This window comes from Chelonoidis abingdonii, chromosome 2 (assembly GCF_003597395.2).
Source record: "Chelonoidis abingdonii isolate Lonesome George chromosome 2, CheloAbing_2.0, whole genome shotgun sequence".
Lineage (NCBI taxonomy): Eukaryota > Metazoa > Chordata > Testudines > Testudinidae > Chelonoidis > Chelonoidis abingdonii.
In genome coordinates this window covers 53,731,821-53,737,820 of record NC_133770.1, presented here as the reverse complement: position 1 = coordinate 53,737,820, position 6,000 = coordinate 53,731,821, and positions in this window count along the sequence as shown.

Sequence of the window (6,000 nt, the reverse complement as noted above, 5' to 3'; positions counted from 1 at the left end):
TGCTGCAACTCTGAAGCGATGTAGCAACAGATATGTGTCCCCTGTGTGCCAGTGAGCTCCAGAAAGCATTGTACATGTTTAAGACACAGGACTGCTGAAACATCTACTGGGGTGATGAGTTTTTGCATTGGCCCTGACATGGGCCAGTGAAGACACAGTAGATCCCTAACTAATCAATAGTTCCACTTTGCATATTCTTAGAGTTCCTAGCAGTGCTTCATTGCTATTATACCCAAGCTATTTGCAAGGAGATCATGGCCAAGTCTAGGTTTTGCAAGACACTATGTGAAATGATATTTGGGGGGGTACAATCCAGTCTACTCCTCTCGTCATCAGGCTTGTGGCCCTGTGCAGCACCTACCACAAAGGGCACTGATTTATAATTGGAGTTTCTAGGCACTACCACAGTACAAAGAATAATTAATAGTAATAACTGTGGCTGGTAAGTTGGTTGTGTGCACGCCTGCAGGGTCTTAAGCAATTAAATAGTTGGTTGTCTTGAAGCTGATGATAAAGGAGGTATGTTTTATCTACAAATAGAACTATTCCCCTTACATTTATGGGACATAACAAATTAGACCAAGGAGAATCAGGGTATTTGATTTTATGCATTTAAGATTCCACCCAACCCAGAAATGAAGAGATCTCTTTTGAATGAAAAATAGTTTCAGAGTTGCTAAACCAGAATTGCATAATGAGCCCAAACCAAAAAGATGAACATCATCTTTTTGTCCACTGACATCTCATCAGATTATGCAGCATCAGTCAAGCATCACATAGCAGGCCTTGAAATTTAGATTCACATTTCTGGGGGTCAGTCACTTGTCTTACCTACATCTCCATCATTTACTTTGTCAGTCATGCAAACCGCCAACACATCTACTATTTCACAAGTAGGTTGTCCTATGTTACGCATTTATTGAATTTCTTCAGTTTATGCAAAGCATCAATCGTAAAACCATCAGTTCATAAAAAATTCAAGTGTTAGGAGTAAGCTTTTGGAAGGGTCACTTTCCTTTTGTGGGCACAACTTGTGTCCACATTTTTACACCCATATTTGAACTGTGGAAACCTGCCTTAAGACTGCAGCTACCCAGATGTGTGCACATCATTCATTTCTTGGGCACAAATTGTGCCTGAAAACCTGAAGGACATACCTCATCTTCAATGAAGTTATGCTTCTTAACCAAATGCACACTAGTTTGATAGATATGTATATACAATATATATGCAGATACAGGAATTTAGATACTATTTCCATGGTTCCAAGATTCAATTTGATATATGCTCAGATTCAGATGTAGTGCACAAAATTACTCCATAATGTACAGAGGATAGTGAAGAAATACAAAAGCTAAACGTCTGTTGTTCAAAAAGCTGATGTTGCTCTTTCTTCAGATTTCTCTGTTGCTATTTCTGTTTAGATGCCTCTGTCATCTGAGTGACAGTGGCTAAGGCTCTCACAAGGCAAGAGAGATGCCAATTTTTGTAAAAGGAAATGGAAGTGCTGTTACTCAACTCTGCTGTAAGATCACTAAATCTTAAAGCTTGTCTCATAGTGGAGGTGCAGTGAAGCAGGAAATTGCTAATTCAAAGTATATAGGAGAAGATCCACTACCTGGGGATACTGTTGAAGAGTGGAAAGCAGAGGAGTTCAAACAGGAACTCACCCCAATAGCCAGTATTGCACAGTGAAGGAAGGAGGCATCCGTGGGCTGAGGAGAGCAACTTCCCAAAAACATTTGTTTACACTATTGTTCTAAGCTTAATTGTGTGTTATATGGGTTCAATAATCCTACAGTGATCAGTGGCACTGAGCTCTCTTCAGTAATGCATACATCTGGCATACTCTACTGATTCTCAGCACCACAAGCTACATTGATATACCTATCCTGGATCAACTGGGAAATTCATACTCTTTATTTTATTTTAAAAATGTGATCATCAAACGGTTAACATTTTCAGCTATAAATACTAACTAAATGGGCTTCTGTAATGAAGATGGATCCAATCCAATGATGAAGCCTACTTTAATATGGCTTTTTACGTATTTGTACAAAGTTCAGAACAACAGGACTGCAGGTCTGAATGAGGCCTCCTGGCACTGCTGGAATATAAACAATAATAGTATCAGCTCAACCATATAAACTCCACCACTAAACCTCAAGCAGATAAGAGATAACTAAAGTCATTGCGGGTATGATCATTTTTGTGTGTCTTTGTGGCATAGCTGTACAGTAATGGTGGTTTCTATTTATGACGTTTCTATTGTAATGGAGGTGTCCAATTTATGCAGAATATGTCCCTCCTCCATGCAAGATTATGCAGAAAGAGAGTGCCTTTTTAGCTGATCCTGATTCTACGAACATTTATGCACAGGCTTTAACATTAATCATTAAACATTATGCAGGAGCATAACCTTGAGAGAAGGAGAGGAAGAGAGAGAGAGTTTACACTTATTGTGTACACTTATTTTAAAGGCTTGAATTGTAACTTGTCTAATTGGTAGACAAAACAGTCTAAAATCTGAGGACTAGAGATATCTTTTTCTGATATGCTTAAAACTTAATATTCACTGGCAAAATTGATTTCACACTATTTGCTCTATCCAGCTGTTCCAAAATGGGATTTTTACTTTGAACATACTGTTATCTTCATCATGCTATACCAGACACCTTCTCCAAGCCAACACGTACTTGTAAGGCATCTTCTATAAACAATGCCAAGGCAGCATTTTATTACAAGGTAGGCTGGACATTCTTTCTGAACCATGCTGAATTGGGCATATGTTAAAATAAATGGAATCCATGCTTCTTTAAGGGCTAAATAGGGCTTACACTGAAAACTTATTGCAAATGCCCCTATTGTGCCTGAGGGAAATAATACAAGTGTTATAAACTCTTACAATATATTCATTTTCACAGTCATAAGTATATCTGAGTGTATTGGTGCACTGTTCTACCAGTGGATACAGCCAGTGGTATGTCTCCCATTCCTGAAGGCTTTACTGGTTCGATAATATCAACCAAAGTGAAGAGAAACATTCACAATGTTGCTGCTGCTAAAGACAGTGTCCCTGAGGAACTGTGCAATCAATCAACCCCTTCTGAATCGTGTTGTCAGCACTGATGGCCAGATATTTAAAGGGACTTCAACTTGCTCAATATTTTTGCCTCCATAATGTTGTGCCCTCTATCACCTGCAGATACAAAAGTGTGGTGGCAGTTAACTGCCTGTGAAAATGATAGCATTTAGACAACTTTCTCCCTGATTTCATCTGCAGATACATTAACTAGTCACAGTTAATTGTTGGTGCAGAAGTAGACGCTATTTTTAAAAAGATGGCCCGAGACATCAACTTGAAATTCCTCTTATGCTGTTGAGCTGCCTCCTTTGTTTTTTCATCTCCAGGGAATGAGCTGTTAAGCCATAACAAGCTGTTTAAGTATGAAGTAAAGACCTTGCTCAGATGTTCTGTGTGGGTGCACTTACCGTTACCCATGCAGGGCCTGAATCAGCACCACTTACTTACACAGAGCAAGGTGTATTCTCGGGAGCAGCCCAGCTGACTTCACCAGTGGAACTGCTCACATGTATAAGTGCTATTCAGTGAAAACAAAGTTACAGAATCTGGTACCTACCGAAACTCTGCTGGGTGGAGTTAGTTTGGGGGCTCACTTGGCTTTTGGCCTGTTCTCAGAGACAGTTAGTACCAGCAGTGCAATGGCTCTGTTTATGCTCCCCCAAAAATCTAACAGTTGCTGACAAGCAAATGAAAAAATTAAAAGACCTGCATGCCACCTATGTCATACTATATATTTGTCGCTACTTATACCCATTGTTCAAAGCTGGGAGAAATATTACTTTTGTTTCCTTTTGGTCCTTCCTCAAACAAACTCCTACAGGAATCACAGCTTTCACAACATCCCTATGTTCCAAGGCATTCAGACATTTCTGAATTAGTTTTTGAGTCTTTATGTTTAGTAACACAGATAGCACATTGAGCAGCTCTTCAGCGAGCGTTCTCCTTCTTGACATTAAAGTTGCATGAACCATGCAGTTCATCACTGAAACCAAGGAACTGTGACAACCCATGGCTGTATTTAGCACCTCGCATAATAAATGTATTTTATCATGAGATACAAACATTTTAATGCTGTCCAGCGTAAAATTGAGCTTGTGGGTTATACAGCGAGGCATTAAAGTGTTTAAGAAGAATCCCACAATAATGAGTGTTTACGCTAACTGTAGTAGGAGTTTGTCATTTGGCTTAGTTTCATGTCTCCTAATCCTGTTTTTTCTTCTGTTGGAAGGAATGGTGCCAAGAATCTGAAACCCTAAATGCTGATGTTATAGGCACTGTGGTATACATGAAATGAAAATAAAAAAGAGATGCAAGATCAGTTCTCGATAAAGCAGTGACAACCCAGTGACAAGATGTGACATGACACCGTTCTGGCAAAGGAAAAGAGTGGAAATGGAAGAGGCAAGTGAGCTGATGGCAAGAAATTGTTTGTGATTGTAGACAGGCCTATTGTAGAGATAAATGAAAAGGTTACTGGACTAGAACCAGTGACTGACAGAGATGAAAAAGAGTACTGTGGTATAAAATGCATCTTTTTATGTACAGCATCAAGCTCTTGAAAATGGGCTACTGTACTACTATGTACCAGCTGATGCTAGATGAGCTGCTAGCAAAAAACTGGGATGAAAGTGGCATTACACATGAGAAATAGATAGGAAGGAAGATGAACAGAAGAAGAGCCTCAAGTATGTATAGAATTTCTGCTGAATTGCTTAAAGACCTGGTGACTGAGTGAGAAATACTCACCTCTGTACATCATCATGAAAGTCTGAGAGAAAATGCAACCTTTTAATCGCTCCATATGAGAAGAATTAAATAGTTGCTGAAAAAAGACTGTAAGAAAACAAGGGCCAAGAGTCCTTCAGGGTTCCCAGGAAAGCATTTGCTAACCAGCTCCTTAACAGAAAAAGATAATTGGGGGGAACATTGTGTAACAAAAGTCATTGTGGCTTCAGAAGAGGATTGAGGAGGAACAGAAGTACAGAAAAGTTCTATACAAATGTTTTTGCCATATAATGATGGGAAAAGATGATGTCTAGGAATTGATGTCATCCTGTGAAATACAATAGTTAATAGTCCCAAACTGCTGAAGGAGTGATGAAGACTTTAGGGAGGAAGAAAAGTGAAATATCAACACAGCTTCATCTTGAGTACAGCACTTTTGTTACTAGTTGATGTCGTTGCTATTTTTGGATAGCACTCCTGCATTTAGCTTGAATTCCTAGTAAAATACTGGCACAAATATGAAAAGAATAAAGTTGTAAACCTATAGAGGATAACTGAACCATGAGCAACTAGCAGCATTGGCTCTCAACTAGTGCAGTGATAAGAACAATGATAGATTAGATAGACAATTCCAGACAAATGTTAATGCTTCTTTAGATACAGTTCAGACAGCATGTGCAGATGATAAAATTTGCACATACAAAATCTGTTTGGACTAATGGACTTTTTTGTACAAAAACTATCATCATGCAATTATTAGTGCATCCAAGTGTGCACACTCCATCTGGGCAGGAACAAGATTTTCTCTTTCATAGGACTTCTGTGATTTCAGAAGTTTCCAGTCCAAAATAACAAAACCAAAAAAATTCAAAATTTCCCACAAAATTACATTTTGAAAAAAAATTATTTCGAGTGAATCAAAACATTTCATTTCAATAAACTCAAATTGTTTCATTTTGACTTTGACCTTTTAAAACATGAAAAATGGTTTTGATATAAAAAACAGTGTGTTTTTTTAAAAGTCCTTTGAACACAAAAGATCAAAATGGGACATTTCGCTCTGGTTAAAATGCTTTGTTTCATTTTATTTTCTAAATGCAACTCTGTCAAAACTGACACATTTTGAAAAATGTTTTGATTTTGGCCAAAAAGATATTTTTCACCGAAAACTCATTTTGACAAAAAAAGAT